This window comes from Balaenoptera acutorostrata, chromosome 10 (genome assembly GCF_949987535.1).
Source record: "Balaenoptera acutorostrata chromosome 10, mBalAcu1.1, whole genome shotgun sequence".
Classification (NCBI taxonomy): Eukaryota; Metazoa; Chordata; class Mammalia; order Artiodactyla; family Balaenopteridae; genus Balaenoptera; species Balaenoptera acutorostrata.
In genome coordinates, this window is record NC_080073.1 from 85,677,774 (window position 1) to 85,699,903 (window position 22,130).

A 22,130-nucleotide genomic window follows, 5' to 3' on the forward strand; every position below is an offset into this window, starting at 1 on the left:
GCACCTTTCCCTATTGAGACAGCCAGTTGGGGAAGAATGCTGTTGCCTTAAAGAGAGAAACTGGATTGTTCTCCAACCTGGCTCTTTATGGTTGCCGCTGAAAGGCTCCACGAAGCACGCCGATTGCGCCCCAAACAGCGTGGGGTCTTCTTATTCTATTATTATTTTTAAGTAATTACTACTATTATTTTTAAGTAATTCTCCCTAGAAGAGCCAAGGCTTTGGTGACGCCTTCCTGTTTCCTGCAATCAAAACCTTGCTTACAAAACAGATTTTCCTAAAGAAAAAACTTGATAGGAGCATTTCCGTGTCCAAAGAATCGCACCCTTATCTTCTCTAATCACGTACATCCTTGTTCACGTACAAAAGGAAACTCCACGAAATATTGGATCGAATACAAGTGAAAGCCAACACTCATAGCTAGGTCACCAAGTCGCGAATCCAAACTGGGTATTAATAAGCAAATTACTTACACAACTAAAGAAATTAAATAAAGCCATTTTCCTTTGTGATCCAGCCAGATAGGGACGACAACATTACACCTGGCTGGCTTTTACTGGGGCCCCAAAGTAGTTATTGGTATGACTGTGGATGGATGTGCAAGTTGTACCTTTTTCTTACTCTTAACTTACTGGGTCCCCAGACATTCTCCACTGGGCAGCGATCTTCCAGGTAGGTGGTAGGTCATATCTGGTGAGGCTGAAATCAAAAGAAGAAAAACAGGGATTTGAATCATACATGCTCAGATTAAAAGTGTGTGTCTCTATCAACTCAGTGGTCCATAATGTGAGGGAATATATGGGTCTTTCCGAAGTCTTGGCAATTCCTAATTCCACCCCAGGCCTTGGGGATAGGGGGGTCGGTGGTAGCTGAGCAGGTCATTGTTGATCTCTGCATTATTGATGATAAATACGCGAAGGTAGAGGGTAAAAGTAGATCAAAGTCGGGCTGCGTACTTAGGGTAAGATTGATCCAGGGAGTTTATTCCTGGAATCAATGATTGCACGTGTATGAAGGGGGTGTATTTTACCTCGGCGTAGTCAGGAGAAAAGCCCCAGGTCCGAATTATACAAAAATGTGCGGAGGGAAACCGGCTTCTATTTGAGGAAGAAGCAACACCCAGCTGATGAAGAGGACTGAAGCATAATGTATTTGCTTGATGCCTTTTAGGTATGTGGAGGGAGGTAAGGAAGTCCTAGGCTCAAGTGTCAAGTTCCCTCCTGGTCCCTTACCTGAAACCAAACAAACGGGAGGCTGAAATTATTTTTGTTTCAGTTGGTGAAGACCGTCTCCCTCAAACTCCACATCGCCCCAATCCTATACTTTTTCCTTCCTTTCCTGAACTTCCACTCAACTGCTCCTCCTTTCCTTCTCTCTCCTTATGTCTTCCTTTTCTCCACCTGCACTCTGGTCTCCTTTCTCGTCATCTTCCATTCTTTTTCCTCTTCTCTCTGCTTCTCTTCCTCTTCTCCCACCATTACCTAGCATTTCCCAACTGGACACTTTCGCCTCCATGTCCCTTCCTCTAGGACAAGGTGGAATCACATTAATCCACCTCTGCCTCCGCCCAACACATGGAGATTCCCCATCATTCCAGGTCTTTCTCTAATGCTTTCCTTCCACAGTTTATCTTGACTTCATCCCATTCAAAGACCACAACGACCAGCAGTTGAGGAAATGTGTGGGGCCATGGTCACGGTAAGGCTTCTTTGGTTCAGCATATATTTTTTGAGCACCTCTAAGTGAGAGCCAAGCAAGCAGTGAGGGAGTAAGCAGCTGAGGTGGAAGACAAGTAAGATTGGGTAGCATTTGCCGTCATTCTGTGGCCTTTGAAGATAGCTGGAGCAGAGAAAATGAGATACTCCTGCCCCAGGAAGATGTGAGGATGAGAATGGTTGTGAGATTGTCTCCGGTGGCTTTCTTTTGACTACCATTTCTGCTTTGTGGATGTTTCAGTAGGTGTAGGAAGCAGGAAAAAATCTCCGGACTTGAGAAAAACATGCAAGCCTAGCAGAGAATGGTTTCGATCCACCAACTTCTGGGTCATGGGCCCAACATGCTCCCGCTGCACCACCCTGCTCGCTGTGAAAAGCTGAGAAATACTTTTCAATCTTGATTCTTACCCACTTTCCCAACATTTCAATGCCTTCTTTTCATTATTTTTCTTTGTCTGCCTCCTCTACACTTTTCACTTTATTTCCCGCCCTTACAGTCATGTCATTCTCAAAATATTAATGCCACACCATCTCTAGTTTGAGGTCTTCACAAATCTTCAACCCTTTCTTCAAGTGGATGTCAATCATTCCCTTTGGATTGGGAATTATGATAGCTAGGTAGGGAACAATGATGGCTACAATGTCAGATTTCCAGAACAAGAACCCAGCAAAGCCTTATAAAACCTTTCAAGAGTCAGGTTCTTCCTCAACCAAAGCCCTTGCCTCAGGATTTCTTCTTGGTCCTGGAACCGACTACCTTTCTTCTTTTCCCTCCTTCCAAGCACGCACTCCTATCTATCAGGCAAAAGTGGACAATATCTCCGTTTCAGCTTTAGTTTCTCCCCTCCTCCTGTGTCTGCGCAGGTTTCACTTGCTCTGCTGCTCTCCATTATTTGAGACTCCAAAGTAAGCCTCCCTTTTTCCAAGTTCCCCCTTCTTGCGGGATTCAGGGCCAACTTCGATTCCTCCTCTCCATAACCCGATGAGGAGTCATCAACGCTTCGCTCTCCACTTTCAAAGGTCTCCTCATATGGGAGATTCATTTGAACGTGTTCTCATCTCTCGGAAATGGAGAGACTTAGGAATTAAGATAGAAGGCCCCAGCGACTCAACAGGTTGCCAAGGTCCCGAACTGCAAATGACAGCTCCCAAGGGTAAGGACAAGCCCTTTTTCTGAAATGAGGATTTTGCCGTAACCTCGGGGCAAGTTTCCCCTGAGGCAAGCGTGGTTTGTAGCAGCAAGAAGTCAAACCTCCTCGGAAGATGATGATTGGTTTCCTCCTTGAGCTGTCCTTCATTCTTTTTGATTCTCTTCTGAATTCTGCAGGTTACTCGCCTTCTCCAGTTGATTCTCAGAGTTTCTGTTCTTTTCCCTATTCTCTGCCACAGAAACTGCAGAGCCAATGTTGACAGCCCAAGACAATTTTGCAGGGGGAGAAGGGAGCCCTCACTTCTACATCTGTATCGACTGCCAGTATTCTCCCGCCAGCATTAACAGAACACAGTAGCCACCTCCAAAGAGGTTCATTTGGCCTATGCAGCTGAGCATCAGTCATTTTCTAGGAAATGGAAAGTTTTGAGCCAAGACCTGAAAAAGGGTATATGGGAAAGCTGTAAGATCATTATGGCCCGGGACTTTGCCATTGCTAGAGTCAACTTTATAAAGCTGAGCCAAACTCCCTGCACATGTTCCTAGTCATGTGCCGATTTGCCATCTGTATATCCCCATCAGTGAAATGTCTCATGTGTTTTATCCATGTTCTAATTGGATTGTTAGGGTTTTTGTTGTTGTTTATTTTTTTAATCTGCTGAGTTTTGAGAATTCTTGTGCATTGTCTAGATATTGTCCTTTGTCAGATATGTGGTTTGTGAATATTTTCTCCCAGTTTGTAGCTTGTTTTTTTCAACCTCTTAATAGTGTCTTTTGAAGAGTAAAAGTTTTTAATTTTAATGAGGTCCAATTTATCTGTTTTCCTTTTAAGGACTGGGCTTTTGTATCAAGTCTAAGGACTAAGATCCTGAAGACCTCCTATGTTATTCTCTAAAAGTTTTATAGTTTTACATTTCAGTTTTGATTTATTTTAATTTTTGTATACGGAATGAGGTTTAGGTCAACGTGGGTTTTTGTTTTTACCTATGGAAGTCCATTTGCTGAAAAGGCTATCCCTCCTCCAATGAATGTTTTTTGTACTGTTGTCAAAAAATCAGTTGGGCATATTTTGTACAGGTCAGAATATATGTTTAAGGGAGAGGAAAAACCAAGACCATCACTGAATATGTTTGCTACCATTCATTTAAAAATAAAGAGTGGATTGAATACTATACACACATATAACTCTGGAAGGTTATACAAAAATTCATTTCACTGTGGAGAGAAACTAAACAGCTAGAGCACACAGATAGAAGATAGATTTTATTCATTGCATATAACCTCAAAATCATTTGAGCTTCATATCATGATTATTATGTTTGTTTAATAATAATAATATGATTAATAATAATAATATGATTATTATTATTGTAAATATTAACATTCTTAATAGGGAAGGAAAATAAACTTTATATCAGTTGATTACTGCTTTTTGGTAGATACAGTTTTCCAGTCACATGGGGGCAAAGAATTTTGCTGTCTTCAGATAGCATTTACTTCTGGCACTTTATTTTCCCCATAAACAGGCTGGAGTTGTGTGAAGCAAGCCTGGCGATGTAGATCAACCTCACTCAGACAGATGAAAATATGAGTGTGTTGAGACATATAAAGGATACAGTTATATATGAGAAAGGAAATCCCTGAAAAGGTAACAATTCCATGGAGAAGCAAGTAGGATTTTGATAGCAGGAAACACCAAGGTATCTCTGAAGCTAGGACTCTTCTTGGGAGGAAAGAAAATATATTAGGATACAGGTCAAACCTACTGGAAAATACAGTAATTATGACTTCTTTTTTCTGGCCAGCACGATGGAGCCCCATGATGGGTAAGTTAATTGCAGGATCATAAACTGGCAAGTTTAGTAACCACCTGCATCTTAGTTAGAATTCATGTTTTGTCTTTGGACTAGCAACTCCAGGATTTGTCAAAATGTACAGCCTTCAGGAACTAACTCAGTTAACTACCACGTAGTCGGCAGGATTTGAACCTGCGCGGGGAGACCCCAATGGATTTCTAGTCCATCGCCTTAACCACTCGGCCACGACTACATGACAAGGTGGTTCCTTATAAAAGTAAACAGCTGTGCTGAAACTTAGGTCTCCTAAAAGTAAATCACATACCAGAAAGACTAAATCATGTATCAGAAAGAGTATTTGCAGTCAGTGTTTCTTATTCTTTGATGACGTTTGGGTGACTATCATGCTGTTGTAACCATATTGCCAAGTAACACTTTGTCCTCAGAACTGGAAGGACTCCTTATTTGATGGATTGTTGGAATGAGATCAGCTTCTGCTCTGACAGCCTCTGGTGGAGATTCATGAGATAGATACCCCCTGCAAATTGGAACAAACTTTAACATTCACTTGACAATTATATGTAACAGCAATGATTTTTAAAAAATAGAGCTTAAGTGAATGCATATATTTTAACTCTGGAAGATTATATGAGACCTGGTTTCAGTTTGCTACTGTGGATAGAAATTAAATAGCTGAGCACATAGACTGGAGAGAGATTTTAGTTTTCACTGTACATACTTCAAAATAACTTGAGTTTTACTATCATTGTTACTTATTTATATATTTTCCTTTTTCTGGTTTATATACCTAGGAGTGGAATTGCTGGGTCACATGGTAAAGCTATGTTTAATTGTTCCAGGAACTGCTAGACTGTTTTCCAACGTGGACGCATGATTTTCCTTCCCACCAGCAGTGTATGATGGTTCTGAATTCTCCATTCTTCCCCAACACTTGCTATTATATGTCATTTTCATTCAAGCCATCCTAGAAGATGTGAAGTAGTATCTCATTGTGGTTTTAATTTGCATTTCCCAGATGACTAATTACAGCATTTTTTTTCATGTGCTTATTGGCCATTTGTATATCTTTCTTGGAGAAATGTCTATTCATATCCTTTGCCCATTTTTAAATGGGTTATTTGTCTTGAGTTGTAAGAGTCCTTTGTATAATCTAGATGCAAGTCCCTTATCAGATATATGATTTGAAAATATTTTCTTCCATTCTTTGGGTTGTCTTTTCACTTTCCTGATAGTGTCTTTTGAAGCACAAAAGTTTTTAACTTTTAAGAAGTCTAATTTAGCAATTATTTTTTGTTATTTGTGTTTTTGCTGTCATATCTAAGAATCCATTGCCAAATCTGAGGTTATGAAGATTTACTCCTATGTTTCCTTCTAAGAGTTTTACAATATTACCTCTTACATTATGTCTTCGATTCATTTTGAGTTAATTTATGTAAATTGTATGAGGTAAGGATCTAACTTCGTTCTTTTGCATGTAATTACATAGTTTTCCCAGCAACCATTTGTTGCAAAGACTATTCTTTCCCTACTGAATGGTCTTGGCACCCTTAAAAAAATCAGTTGACCATAGACATATGACTTTATTTCTGGACTCTCAGTTCTATCCCATTGATCTATATGCTTATCCTTACACGATTATGACACTGTCTTGATTATCATTGCCTTGTAGTTAGTTTTGAAATTGGGAAGTACAAGTCCTCTTACTTTTTTCTTCGTTTCAAGATTGTTCTGGATATTCCAGGTCCCTTGAAATTCCATGTGAGTTTTAGAATCAACTCATCAATTCCCACAAAAAAGTCAGTTGGGATTCTGATGGGAATTGCATTGAATCTGTAGAACGATTTGGAGGAAGATTGCTGTCTTAACAATGTTAATTTAAGATCCAATCTATGAACATGAGATATATTCCTCTTTATTTAGATGTCCATTCATTTCAGCAATGTTTTGTAGTTTTCACAGTATAAGTTTTGCACTTCTTTTGTTAAATTTACTCCTGAATATTTTATTCCTTTTAATGCTATTTTAAATGAATGTATTTACTTTTGACCCCTTTTTATTTCCCTATGAAACATGATGAGGCTGTCTGAAGCCTCCTAGATACAGATATTAAGTGCTGAGAGAGATCAGGAATAAAATTGCTTAGTATGGCTTTTGTAGACAATGAACTCCTGACAACAGGGAAACAAAGCTGTGAAATAAACAGCTTCCTTAAACTCAAGATGGCTGGATTCAGAGACCAGAGTGCTAATCATTACATCTGGAAACCACCTTAATGGTTAATTAACCACCTTAATTAAAAAGTCTCTTTCATATGGTTCATGATATGATAAAACCCCATTTCTGGATGGAATTAATCATATTGACTGGGGTGTAATAACACAAAGTTAACAAGGCAAAGAGCATGACCCCTGCCCTTGTGATTCAAGTCCATTAGGTGGGATACTCCACAAACAGGGCAAATAAATATAGCCCACACAGGGACAGTTTGAAGAAACTGCTTAAGACTGACAGCATGATGACAGAGATAAGGTGAAAAGCATAAATAAAATTGAAATCTGTAATTTTAGGTGAATGGGACTTAAAGGTGCTGATTAGAAGAGAGTACCAGTTCATGTCTTTTCTACACACAAGAGGTAGCTTGTGAACTAGTTCCTTAAGATACTGCCTATTTGTTCTCAGGAGCAACGTGATAGTGAAATGTAAAGAAAAAAAAACTTTGTCAATGCCCTTAGCAACATGGGTCAGGCAAGGCTTTGAAAATTATTTGCTTTAGATGGACGTGTGCCTGTTTTGGTCTGTGGACACCAGAAATATACAAAGGCATGGCAGTGAGCATAGTGATTTTCAATAAAACTTTCTTCCCCAGTATAGTGGTAAGTGTGAATTTGTCACTGGGAAGACAGATGTTGGGTTCATGTCAGACAAATCTATTACAACAGTTAGAAGAAATTTGTTTGGAGCCCACATATCTTTTCATAGTCATTTTATGTGTTTCCCAAAACAACAAAATAGAGCTAACAAATTCTTCTCATTCAATGGTCATGAAGTTATTACGACAGAGACCCTTAAATTATTTTTTGGCTCAAAATCCCATGGTATGTAAAATAAAATTTGTTCACCCTCTCACAGAGAGATGGCCCTGACACAAAGCTAACAACTGTAGAAACCATATCAGGGATTCACAAATACTGTTGGAGAACACAGACACGAGGTTGAGAACCCTCTCCATTGAAGAGTCTCCTTTATGTTACAAAACCTAATTTTAACTAACAAGCTTAACCATTACTAAACTGTAATAAAGTACAAAGTTGCTGAAGAAATATCATCTTTGAAATATGGCTATGTGAGTCATTAACCTCAATTTTGTAAATTAGGAGGCCAAAGTGCACCCATGCCTGAAGCTAAAATCCCAGTCAAACCAGTTCTTAGAGCGTCTCTCACCTTTTTCAGAGGGATCATGGGTGTGGGTTTCTCACGGTACACATTTGGGACACTAGAATTAAACATATGTAGGTCCCACAGAGTGGAATGGAACCTTGTTCTTTTTCAACCAGAGGTTATTGGAACCTCTATTTCATTTCCTTTTCAACCCTTACTCTAAGATCTCCACTGAGAAGAAGCCCTTGATTTGTGATGTTCTCCCTTTCTTGTTGAAGAAGGTAGCATGCAAAAGGAGACAGATGCTAGACAACATTGGCTCTCTTAAGTCTTAATGATTATTCTGAATTCTGTGTTTTTACTGAGTGTTTACTGCAATTGCCATGTAGAGGTGGCACTTTCCTTTTCAAAGTCAAAGATAGATCATAAATAGCACTTAATTTAGGATGTTCTGTTGCTTCTGAAAGACTAACAGGTGTAGCAAAGGAAATATCAAAGATTCATAACATATATAAGGAAAAATGATGGATTAATTGACCATCTACTTTATTGAGACTTTTAAATGGTGCCAGGAAAACAAAAGAGATGAAAGGATGCACTAAAGGAACATACTAGTTAAAGAACACACACCAATTCTATTCATAAATGGGGTTAGTTTCTACTACATTAGTTTACATCATTTAAAGTTATTTAATAACTGACTACCTGGGCTTGGAGGATTAAGATAGGACTTAAACAGTTCATTTCTTCAAAAATACACATGCTAGCAGGCAGAATGCATGACAAATGTAGAAGTAGTTTCATATGAGACATATAAACAAAGAAATATGGAAGCACTAATATTATTGTTGCATTTTCTTAAACAATGTTATGGCAAAGACACCATAAGGGGCAGAGAAGGAGGGGAATGAAGGATGAACTTGAGGACTTTTCAAAGTAGGAGACGTGGGGAGGCAATCTTTAAGAATGCACAGGATTTCAGGAGGTGAAGAACCTGGGAGTGACAACATTGGAGAAGCTAATAATCAATTTCACAGTTGAGGAACTCTACCTTGGCTTTAAGGACAGCAAATCAGCCAATCAGAGACGAATGATCCCCACAACTGAAACAAATGAAAAGAAAAGAGACATGAGTGAAGGAGGCCCGTGAACTTCCTGGCCTCTGCTTTCCTAGAAATAGAATCTTCGGTGGGCTGACAGCGCCCACGGTACTGAAACAGGAGCTGTCCACCATGTTGGGCTAGGTGCTGCCTACCGCGCTGGAAGAGGAACTGGGAGCAGGACTCGCTGGGTTTCCGCAGACACTCCTGAGGGAGGTGAGGAAGAGCTCCCGGAAATAGCAAGTTTAGTTACTGGGTGTTACAGCAGCACGAGGCCCGAAAGCACCGAGAAGTGCATGCCAAGAAGACTTCTATCTTGGACTGTAGCCTATTGCTTGCAGTGTAGACCCTCCCTTGGTTTCAGTCTTCTACGAACTCAGTTCTATGCTCTCTACACACTCTAGATCTGTGATGTCCAATACTTTAGCCACTTGAGACATGTGACTGTTGAGCACTTGGTCCTACTTGGGATGAGCTCTTACTGCAAAATACACACCAGACTTTGAAGATTTTGTACGAAAAAAAAAAAAACTGTAAAATATCACACTGTCAACTTTTAATATTGCTTACATGTTGAAATGATATTTTGGATATATTGGGTTAAATAAAATATATCATTAAAATGAATTATGCTTGTCTCTTTTTACTTTTTAATATGACTACTAGAAAATTTTAAATTATGTCAGTGGCTCACATTTATTTCTATTGGAAATGTACTTCCTTATTTACATTCTCTGTTGCAGTTGCTGTAACTCTGGTTTTTGTTTCACTGTTCACCAGTGTGTTTTGGTTTTGGTTTTATTTTCCTTGTTTATAAGAAATTTCAGCGATTTAAAAGTAAAGAGAGAAGAACCCCTTCCAGAATCCTAAGCAGTATTTGGAAACCAGATCACAGGCTGATTCTCCGCAAAGCAAGATTCTGTGTAATGGTCAGTCCTGGCTCAGGATCTCTATTCCAGCCCCCAGAACCGGAGCTTCATTCTCCATGGGCTCCTACAGAAAGAAGTATCCAGAATGAGAGGGATTTCTGCTTATACTATCAACACTCTTCTCTAAGGTATCTTTTTGAACAAATATTAATTTTTAAATTCTGTACATTGATGTCATGTGAGTCACTGTCCTCAGCTCTAAAGTTAGGAATTGTTTCCACAGAAGGGCCTTAACATTTCATTAGCTTTGACATTCTAGAATTCTATTAGTTTCTCAGAGTCAAAGTAACCCGTATGCTGAATGTGAGAGACGGCTTGATGAGAGATGATGAGTTTTGCAAAGAAAGAAGTTCATCCTCTGGAAGCCCAGGTCTTAGTAGACAAAACCAAGTCATGTTCATCAGGCGGGCACTGCTCAGCAAAGAGGACTCGTCACAGCTCAGCATCACTGACCCATGTGACTTTGCAACTCAACCCTTTTTATTGTACTTCATTCCTCTGAACACACACATGAAAGAGGAAGGAATCTGGTATTTAATCAATGAATATGGAAAGCACTGTGTTTAAGAAAAATTATTAGATGCATTCTTGGGTGAGGTGCACCAAAGTATGACAACTGCGCCAATCTCCACAAGAGAGGTGAGGACCAGTTCCATTAAACTGTCAAGGTAGTGATAATCAAAATTTCCTAGGAATTCCTAGAAAGGCGCTCAGCTGTGGTTAACATTCCTTTAACACTTTAATACATTAACCCATACATGTTAATCATACAATGCGATTTTGCATCTGAATTCTGTGTCCAGAATGAGTCAAAACTTCACCTCATTTTAAGTCTCTCTCTCTTTACCACTGTCCTGGACCCCAGGACAAGTCAGTCTGGCATAACGTCGTCAACCTTTTTGTTGGGTTACCCAAAAAATGGCTTAATTAATACCTTTAGTTATGTAGTGGCTTGCCTATTAATACCCAGTTTAGATTCGCAACCATAGCTATGAGTCTTGGCTTTCACTTGTATTTGATCCAAGATTTCGTGGAGTTTCGTTTTGTACGTGAACAAGGATGTACATGACAGCAGAAGAGCCCCGATAAGGGGAAAACGTTTCTGCCAAGTTTTTTTCTTTAGAAAAGGCTGCCTTGTAAGGAGGGTTTTGATTGCAGGAAGCAGGAAGGCATCATCAAAGCCTTGGCTCTTCTAGGGAGAATTACTTAAAAATAATAGTAGTAATTACTTAAAAATAGTAATAGTAATAAGAAGACCCCACGCTGTTTGGGGCGCAATAGGCATGCTTCGTGGAGCCTTTCAGCGGCAACCATAAAGAGCCAGGTTGGAGAACAATCCAGTTTCTCTCTTTAAGGTAACAGCATTCTTCCCCAACTGGCTATGCCTCAATAGGGAAGGGTGTCGTAGTCGGCAGGATTCGAACCTACGCGGGGAAACCCCAATGGATTTCTAGTCCATCGCCTTAACCACTCGGCCACGACTACTTGACAAGAGAGCACTTTGGTGGAAGTAGCTGTAGAGAGCTTCGGCTCTCTTCAAAGTGTCACATTTTCTATCAGAAAATGTACTTGTATTAAGCAAAGTTTCTTACTCTTTGGCATCATTTAGACAAATATGCAGTTGTGGCAAGTAACGCCTCCTCCTCAGACTGGAATGACACCTTATTCGGATGCTCTGATGGAAGGAGGTTAAGGCTTTTGATTTTGTTTATTGTCTCCTTTGATGTGCAGAAGCTTTTTAATTTGATACAGTCCCATTTGCTTATTTTTGCCTTTGTTGCTTTTACTTGTGGTGTCAAATCCAAAAAATCATCGCCAAGACCTATGTCCAGATAGAAATGAATTAAAGACTTGAATGAAGAATCTAAAACCATAAAACCATTGGAATGGGAGAAATATTTGCAAATCATATATCTGATATGGGATTAATATCCAAAATATATAAAGAACTCATACAACTGAAAGGCAAGAAAACAATCCAATTTTAAAGTGGGTAGAAGGTCTGAATAGATCTTTGTCTTCCAAAGAAGACATACATATGGCCAACAGGTACACGAAAAGATGCTCGACGTCATTAATCATCAGACGAATGCAAATCAAAACCACAATGAGCTATCATCTCACACCTGTTAGGATGGCTATTATCGAGAAAACAAGAAATAACAAGTGTTGGCAAGGATGGGGAGAAAAGGGACCTCTTGTGCACTGTTGGTGGGAATGTAAGTTGGTGCAGCCACTATGGAAACTGTATGGACGTTGCTCAAAAAATTAAAAATACAACTACCATATGATCCAGCAATTTCACTTCTGGATATTTATCTGAAGAAAATGAAAACACTAACTTGAAAATTATATCTGCACCCCCATGTTCATTGCAGCACTGTTTACAACAGCCAAGGTATGAAAACAACCTGTGTCCATCGACGGATGAAGGAATTAAAGAGGTTATAGTATATATATATATATATATATATATATATATATATATATATATATACATACACACACACACACACACACACACAAACACACACACACACACATACACACACATATATAATGAAATATTATTCAGCCATAAAAAAGAATAAAACCTTGCCATCTATGACAACATGGATGGACCTTGAGGGCATGATGCTAAGTGAAATAAGCCAGACAGGAAAGACAAATACCAATCTAAAAAAAAAAAACAATGACAAGCTTATAGATACAGAGAACAGATGAGTGGTTGCCAGAGGTGAGGGCGGGGCCAGGGGAAGTGGGAGAAATGGAGGAAGGGGATCAAAAAGGTAAATAAATTTTTTAAAAAATTAGGGATGCATGTACTACCATCAAACCTTTCTACAGAGGACAGGTACTAGAGAGCTTCCCAAGGACCCTGGCACTCCCTTCACCAATCTGTTTCTCAGGGGTTTTTGTGAGGGAAGTATCCTTTAAGCCTTCTAGGGAGATAATGGAGGGAGGGTGAGTGGGTGTCACATGTGATAAATCCATTGCAAGTTCCCTGCATCTTTTAAGATATTGGATATCTTTCTCTACCTTATACCGAGGAAGTCTTGGCTTCTTTATTTACTGTAGTTCCACTGATTTCAGGTTGCAGGCAACCTACCAAGCACACTGTTATAATAACTCCCAGCTGTTCTAGCTAACACACTAAATTCAGAATCTCCATTAAGTGTACCCATATCAATAAATTTGATCCAATTCTACACTGTGTTTCTTTTTTCCTGATCTAGCACTCCCACACACATTACTCTGGTTTCTTTTGATATGAATTAGCATGATCTTGCGATTCTTTCAGTATGTAAAATAGCAATATATACTGATTCCCTGAGGCCTGTAGGCAGAGAGGAGTGGTAGAGGTGGGTCTTGAGAAAAATCAATATCCTCATACAAGGTAACTGCTTCAGGTGAGCTTTTTACCTGTTTTTAAAGCAAGGATAGGCTAGTGTTTGGGGATAGAGGATGGGCTGCTTCTGCTGGGAAGAAGAATATTTTTAGGAAGGAAGCATCATTGTACTTGAATTTATACAAAGAGACCAAAATGTCCCCTTTCCCCCATTCTGTCCTTTTCTTTCTTTTTCTTTCTTTCTTTCTCTTTCTTTCTTTCTTTCTTTCTTTGTCTTTCTTTCTTTCTTTCCTTCGTTCAGAGGAAGAGGAGGAGGAGTGGAGGAGGAGGAGGAGGGGGAGGAGGAGGAGAAGAAGAAGAAGGAGGAGGAGGAGGAAGAGGAGGGGGAGGAGGAGGGGAGGAGAGGGAGGAGGAAAGAGAAGAAAAAGGGGGAGAGAGAGCTTTAGTATTTGTGGAGTGTCTTCCTTAAGCAAGGTACTTACTGTGGTAAAACATAGTAAAGAATGCCTTACCTTCTTTTACATATAAAGAGACTGAGGTACAGAGCAGTTGTATATTTCAAAAAAAAAATTACAGTTAAGACATTCACAGAGTAAGAATTCAGTTCCAGAGTGTCTCCTTTTCCTGACCTACCATGCTGATTCCACTGTGCTAATAGAAGCAGGAAGTGGCTCCCTGAGGACCCCACTGCCTACAGCAATTGTTGACATTAAGTTAGGTTGTTTCTCCATTTTTTGAGTTCAGGTTTTGGAGGTGAATTAATAGATGTTTTATTATGGAGTCCTATGTTTAAAAATAGTGTTGTGGACATCCTTATTAGGAACTGGTGCCAGCTGAGGCTCATTGTACCTATCAAATTTCCATGGCTTTATAAGTAAATGCACTCAGGGAAGGTGAGAAAACGTGTACCTATAATAAAGGGTTTGAGGCCCCAGGGATATACATCTACCAGGAAGCAGTCTCTGATAATAGCATCCACACAGGGCTTTGCACAAATTGTATCATTGGTAGAAATGAAAATATGGCCTTTTCACAAACTCCTGAGGAGTTAAGATTTCAAATTACAATCAGGCAGTTGATGTCTTCATAAAATGCAATATCAGTTAGGCTGAAGTATTAGCAACCACAAGAACATAGCAAAGAAAGAAAAGGTGTCGACAGGTGGTTTTTTCCCCTTTATTTTAGCAATTTGCTTTTCCAGATTGCTCAATAACATCTGTTGGTAATTGAAAATTCAGCTAAGAAAAAAAAATAGATAGATGCAATGAGAATAAAAATTCCAGCTATTAAGCATAGAGTGAAAATATCCTTAATGTGCTTTACATGCTGAAATACTATGAATCAGTTAAAGTGTGAATGGATATTCAAGGGCTTCAATAATTAATAATTTGAGAAAACTGTTAATTTTATCTATATTTTATGTAATATTAATAATTAACAAAAATTGAATTAATTAATATAAGGAAATTAATATAATGAAAGCGTTCTTTAGCTAATAACAGTAGAAAGGACATCATACACTTTTATTCCCACCAAACGTTTATAAATATTTTCATTGGAATATAATGAGGAATAATAAGGATGTGATTGTATCTTAATTCTTTACTTCTAGAATATTTTAAAACAACTTTGAAAACTATTTTCTGTTTTGGTGTTGAGTCTTTAAAGTTCTATTTGAAAATTCTTCCCATCTGGTCAAGATAATTTAAAAGAAGAATGTATACTTGGCCATTTTAAACTTTCACAAGGAAGAAAAACTCTAAAATTATGTATTATACCACGATAAATATTCATTTATTCACGTATATTAAAGTCTATAAAGAAAAGGTGAAATGTGAATCGCGGATTCCCGGCCAACCATCCCTAAAAGGAAAACTGGAAAGATAAGTAAATACATTTAAATAATTAGAAAGTAAGAGCACTTAGGTTCCACCGAGATTTGAACTCGGATCGCTGGATTCAGAGTCCAGAGTGCTAACCATTACACCATGGAACCCCGCGTGAACTAACAGCCATAGCACTCCTCCCTGAAAGGATATAGCTTCAGTTCTGCAATCAAGAAGGCCTTTGAAAAGCCGAACTTCGCATCCTTGTTTTCTCCATCTGCCTCCATAGCACACGTCCCTTTTCTTGCGCGCACAGGACTCCTGGTGCAAAACCCAAGAGCAAATCGGTTTCTAGGGGTAGATACGGTAGGTCCCTGCTTTTTAGCGCCCCTCTGCCTTTTCTGCAGCTCGCGGGGCGGCTCTCCGCTGGGCCGCAGTCAGCCAGGCTGCCCAGACGCAGAGGCCGGCGGCTCCAACACGGCATCCGCCGAACCGCGCTCCCCGCTTGCGTTGCTGGAGGAACGGCGGGGCTCGCTGCCTCCCGAGTCTGTGTCCCGAGTTCTCTTCTTCGAACGCAAGGGACGCTCTTGGAAGTTTAATTTCGTGACATATAAACTGTGGATGACTTCTTCTGACGTGGTGTGCCAACCAGTCCTGGCCCTGTGGGGCGTTGCCCAGGGTGGGTGGAAAGCGGGATGCCAAGAGATGGCTTCTGCTTCTCGGAAAGCTTCCACCTCGTGGAGACCAAAGGGTAAAGCACGATAAAAAGCGTGAATGTTTTCAAAGCAGGGTTTTGTAACTTGGTTCTAGCTGAGAAAGCTGTGACCTGCCTCTTTTAAGGGCAGCAAATATGAGACTCTCCCAAACTCCTCAGCAGGAAACTTTTCCTGATGTCAAGCAGGGGACGTGACTTGTCCAGGACGGTTCGTTGCCTCCGCAGCAGGGGAGGGAAACGGCAGGAGACGGAAGCCTCCAGACTGTCAACCCGAAGGGTTGAGGAGAAAAGCAAACGTCTTTACTAAGAGTAAAAAATCGTAGCTGTGCGAATTTGAACCTTCCGAGCAAGAACCCTGGAGACAAATCGGCATTCAGCCAAGACAACCTGTGTTGCATAAAGATGTCTGATATGTGAAAGGAAATACTTCCAGCTTGTAGAGGCCGCACCGTAACTGCTTCCTTGCCTCATGTAACATCACCTGGCAACAGCAGTTGTGTCTCCTCCATGACTCCAGACCCTGCCAGACAGGCCTGCTGCCAGAATGTGATTCCCCCCAACGCCCATCCCCGGGTTCTGATTTCCCTGCATTAGAGACACCCAGATTTAAGTCCTCAGGAGGTTTCTGTTTGCAGGTTATCCCCTCCCACCACCGAATATAATGCATTTCTGAAAAGATATTTATTCTAACTTCATAAATGATTTAGTTTGGTCAGCTAGAGAGTTCTAGAGTGGAAATCATTTTATCTTAGAATTTGGTGAGCATGACTCCTTTGTCTTTTAGATATCACTGTGGTGATGAAGTTAAATACCATTCTTAAATAGACGCTCCGGTATATTCTTGGTCTTTTTTGTTCATTGTGTGGAGTAATAAATAGGTGGATGTTTTAGGTTTGGGGATTTTTTTTTTTTTGCATTTATAAGTAATTGTCACCCCTTTATTTTCTCTGTTGTCTTTTCCTGGAACTCTTTCAATCAGATGTTGTTGGACTTCCTAGAATGACCTTTTAATTTTCTTATCTTCTGTCCTCCCATTTTCCATCTTTCTTTTCTCTTCCTTTTTATGGGAAAACATTTCCAAATTTATCGTCCAACCCTTCTATTAAATTTTTTCCTATCATCACAGTTTTTAAAAATTTTCAAGAGTTCTTGTTCTCTTGATGCTCTTTCAAAAATAATAGCAACTAGTATTGTCCCATAGGTGCAAAATGTTCTTTTAGTTCTGAAAAAAATTAATAATACTTTTTTTTTCTTTCTGTTACTTACTGGTCTCTATTTCCATCAGGTTCTCTTTCTTCCATTTGTTTGCTTTGGTACATATCTTTCCTCAGATTTCTGGTGACCCTTAGCAGTCCAGTCCTATTTAAGAAGTAGACCCAAAAACCTAATTGGTACTATAAGCCTATATACCAATAGATGGAGCCATTCTAGAATGATTGTATATGACAGACCACTGCAATCAGGATACCTGATATGTTCATATCTGTGGTTCAGTTTTTCCATGACAGTTTTCTCAGAGACTAATCCTTTAATCTTCTAAATGTTTAGGATCAGAGGTTATGTAAGGTTAGCTCTCCATGCTTTCTGAAACGAATACAGAAAAGGAGCTGGGGGTCTCCCAGAGAGACTTTCATTCAATCCCCCAGTATTCAGTATGGCTTTTCACCTCCACCTTCAGCTGTGCCTAGTCTCTGGAAGTCAAGAGCATCTTGGAGCATTTTTGCCCTAAAATAAAAGTCTTGTCTTTGACCTCTGTGAGAGAGGGGCAATCCAGAGTAATAAGCCTAAGGTTACATGTTTTTTTTTTTTTTTTTCAATTCCTATTAGCCTTTCCAAGGATCTGTAATATCCTTTACAGATGTTAATAACTTTATAATTTTTAGCTTTCCACCTTGCAGACAGTAAGGTTTCAGCTTTAGTCACTCTACGAATTCAATTACTATTTATCCAACGCCTTTCTACCTCCCAAAATGTTGTTGGTAATTGTAGTATTCACGTAAATTCATGTTCCGTCTTCCATAGTACAGAGTTGTCTATGGAAATAAGCTACCCAGTCAGCATCTGTATCTACCAAGACAACTTACATCTCAGTGTGGCTGTGTGATTAGTAATAATAAATGGATTATGAATGCAAAAGTAACATGTTTCCCTTTAGACTTTTAAGAAGCGTGGACTTTCTCAAGCCTTAGGAGATAGCAGATCCTTAAGGTGGAAGAAGCTGGGTCCCTGAATCACCACAAGGGCAAAAATGTGTTCCCTTTTCTTTGCTGACTCAAAAATCTACAATGGACTCTTACACGAGTAAGGAATAAATCTCAACTGCGTCATGCTACTGCAATTTGGAAAGCAAACAATGTTTCTTACCATCTGTCATTTGCTCTCCTGCTCTTTTCATCACTGTGAGATTACACCTCTTTTAATTACTTTTATTGTTACCTTACAAGCATAGTAAGAAAACAAAGATAAAGTCCTGGGTTTCACCACCATAGCAAGCAGTAGTCCCTTTGGAAAATGACCACTTGAGCTCAATGTTTGATTATGAAATAATACGAAAGTCTTGTATCTAGAGACTATGTTTTTCTTGTTCCAGCAATAAAATCACTATTTCTGCTTCCTCATTTATAAAACTTGAGTAATGATGTCTGCTTCACATCATAGAAAAACAAAGAAAAAATAATAATAAACCACAATCACACAACCCAGACACCACACTAGCAACTCTTCGGTTTATTTTCTCCCACCCCCCCAAATTTTACATAATTGAGGTCACATAGCACATGTATTTTTTATCCTACTCTTTTCATTTAACATTATATCTTGTGCTTCTTCCCTGAGCTATTCAAAACTTCTTACAAAATATTATTTTCAATGGCTTGGTAATATTCTTCCAGATATATATACCCAAGTTATATAATCATCCCCCTCCCCATTGTTGAAAATGTTTAATTATTTTATTGTTATAACTAAAAATATCATAAATGTCTTTGCACATAAATGATTTCTTTTAGTTTGGATTACTTCCCTAGGAGAGTTTTGTCCAAAATGAGTTTACCATATGAAAGGGAGTAACTATTTGCATGAGCCTCGCTGGTGGAATTTGGAAGTGCTAAAGTGGCAAGAAGGATCTTGTTCCAAGCATAAGGAGAGCGGAACAGTGTTAGCTTCCTAGGGCTGTCTTAACAAATTACCACAAAGTGGGTGGCTTAAAACAGCAGTAATTTATCCTTTCACAGTTCCAGAGGCCAGAAATCCAAATTCAAGGTGTCTGCAAGTTTGGTTCTAGAGGGTTTGCAGGAGATTCTGTTTCATGGCTCTCTCCTAGCTTCTGGTGGTTTATGAAGAACCCTTGTAGCTCCTTGGTTTGCAGCTGCATCATTCCAGTCTCTGCCTCCCTTTCACACAATCTCTGTCTCTGTGTGTCTGTTTTTCTGTATGTCTCAAATCTCCCTCTCCTTATAAGGACGCTATCATTGGATTTATGGCCCACCCTAATCCAGTATGACCTCATCTTAACTTGATTGCACTGGCAAGGACTACTTTCAAATAAAGTCATATTCACAGGTATCTCGAATTAGGATTTCAACATATCTTATTGGGTGACAAAATTCAACCCACTACAGGAACAACTGTCTCTTTGCCTGCCGTAAATGACAACAGATATGTGAGAGCTCTACGTATGAAAGAGTTTGAGGGCCTCAGCCATGAAAGGCATCCCGTTTGTATCTGAAAGTCTGTCTGAATCTACTTGACGGTGTTTTTGGCAAAATACTTCAATTCTCAGAACTCAGTGCTATAGTCCTAAATTCCCCATTAAAAAAAAAAAAAAAGGAAAAAAGAATCCACTTCTACAGTGTTTCACTGAATCAAGTCTCTAAACCCAGAAACAATCCTTTTATTACAGCTAGATTTAGTCTGGCATTCACGACCTTGTGTGTTAAGAGAGATAGAGAATGTCCTCAGGCTGCTTCTCTCTCGTAAGGCTCCTGGGCTATGGGCTTTCCTCTCTGGGGAAGGCAAAAAGGAGTTTACTTTTCCTGAGGGGTTGGAGATCTTCCCAGCATCTTTTCCTTCAGTTCCTGGACCCTCCCTACCCCTCTCACCCTGCACCCGGCTCAAGTCCAGTTTCAAATAGTTTTTTTAAGGCAGGGAAAGGTAAAAGCAGTTGAAGGCCATTGAAGATATTTCTGCTTTAGTGTTTAACGCTGAAAGTAAACGCGACTGGCTCCACTATTTCGGATTTCCCCAGATTTCTTCCAGCTCGTTTCCAGTTCCATTGGCACTTGCAGGTCTGAGGCTACTAGGGCCACCCTCAGTTCTAGGGCATAGAAAATTCGAATCCCTTGTCTCAGAATGATTCTTTGAGTTCCATCTTCCTCCGCTGACTTTCAATTTGCCGTGGATGACTTATTTCATCCAAACGTGAGAAGCCCTGAATGGACATAGGAAATTCTTTGTTATCAGACCTAATAGTTATGTACCAAAATAGCTTTCACTATGTTTTGATTCACAGCGATTAAATGGCACGCCGCTCACTGTACCTTCAAAGTCGTTAACAAGAAGCCCCTTTCAGCAGGTAGTCGTGGCCGAGTGGTTAAGGCGATGGACTTGAAATCCATTGGGGTTTCCCCGCGCAGGTTCAAATCCTGCCGACTACGGTTTTATCCGCACCTGACGAAAACTCCTTTGCATAGTTTCATGCCGTTATCAACCGAAAGTTCTCTGTAGTCTTGTTCACCCTGAGTCACCCGTCACCTATTTCCCTTGGGTCAAATAACCTGCCCTCCTGAAACACGGCAGTTTCAAATAGAAGAGTAAGTCTACTACGGTGTGAGCATGATATCAAATCCTGAATCGAGGAAGGCCGTTCTTTTTTCCTCATTTACAGGTCATGCCAACTTGGATTCTCTCAGCATCAAAGTCAGATTCCATCCTCTCCTAGGGTGGAGGTGCTTTCACTGCTACTATCTGTTCTAGGGAACTCAAGATTTATAAAAAACAGTATATATTCTAACAGCTACAGTTTTTGAAGCCCTACTATGCCCCAGGCATTGAATTGGCATTACATGGATTATCTCACTTAATCACCAATAGAACCCTATCAGGTAGATAATATTAGCACCATTTTAAAGATGAAGAAACTGAGGATTGACTCGCCCAACACTGCACAGTAAAATGGTATCTGAACCATCGACTGTAAAAAAAAAATGTTATTTGAGTATAGTTGATTTACAATGTTGTGTTAGTTTCTGCTGTACAGCAAAGTGAATCAGTTATACATAGATATACCTATATCCACCCTTTTTAAGATTCTTTTCCCATAGGGGTTAACAGAGTATTGAGTAGAGTTCCTTGTGCTAAACAGTAGGTCCTTATTAGGTATCTATTTTATATATAGTAGTGTGTCTATGTCAATCCCAATCATCTCCCAATATATCCCTCCCCTCCTTTCCCCCTGGTAACCGTAAGTTTTTTCCTACATCCATGACTCTGTTTCTATAGAGTAAATAAGTTCATTTGTACCTTTTTTTAGATTCCACATATAAGTGATATCATTTGATATTTGTCTTTCTCTGTCTGACTTCCTTCACTTAGTATGATGATCTCTAGGTCCATCTATGTTGCTGCAAATGGTATTATTTCATTCCTTGTTATGGCTGAGTAATATTCCATTGTATATATGTACCACATCTTCTTTATCCATTCCTCTGTTGATGGACACTTAGGTTGCTTCCATGTCTTAGCTACTGTAAACAGTGCTGCAATGAACATTGGGGTGCATGTATCCTTTTGGATTATGGTTTTCTCTGATATACGCCCAGGAGTGGGATTGCTGGATCATACGGTTGTTCTATTTTTAGTTTTTTAAGGAACCTCCATACTGTTCTCCATAGTGGCTGTACCAATTTACATTCCCACCAACAGTGTAGGAGGGTTCCTTTTACTCCATACCCTCTCCAGCATTGATTTTGTAGACTTTTTGATGAAGGCCATTCTGACCGGTGTGAGGTGATACCTCATTGTAGTGTTGATTTGCGTTTCTCTGATAATTAGTGATGTCGAGCATCTTCTCATGTGCTTTTTGGCCATCTGTATGTCTTCTTTGGAGAAATGTCTGTTTAGATCTTCTGCCCATTTTTTGATTGTGTTGTTT

General features: G+C 39.6%; 4 non-coding genes across 4 annotated transcripts; 1 reads left to right on the forward strand and 3 right to left on the reverse strand.

Annotated features, from left to right (window-relative positions):
- Positions 1-4,832: 4,832 nt before the first annotated feature.
- On the reverse strand, positions 4,833-4,914 carry TRNAS-AGA (transfer RNA serine (anticodon AGA)). The gene has a single exon. It is a non-coding gene; the product is annotated as a tRNA-Ser (tRNA).
- A 6,578-nt stretch (positions 4,915-11,492) lies between these two features.
- TRNAS-AGA (transfer RNA serine (anticodon AGA)) lies at positions 11,493-11,574 on the reverse strand. The gene has a single exon. It is a non-coding gene; the product is annotated as a tRNA-Ser (tRNA).
- A 3,788-nt stretch (positions 11,575-15,362) lies between these two features.
- TRNAQ-CUG (transfer RNA glutamine (anticodon CUG)) lies at positions 15,363-15,434 on the reverse strand. Its single transcript has one exon. It is a non-coding gene; the product is annotated as a tRNA-Gln (tRNA).
- A 5,118-nt stretch (positions 15,435-20,552) lies between these two features.
- TRNAS-UGA (transfer RNA serine (anticodon UGA)) lies at positions 20,553-20,634 on the forward strand. Its single transcript has one exon. It is a non-coding gene; the product is annotated as a tRNA-Ser (tRNA).
- The last annotated feature ends 1,496 nt before the right edge of the window (positions 20,635-22,130 follow it).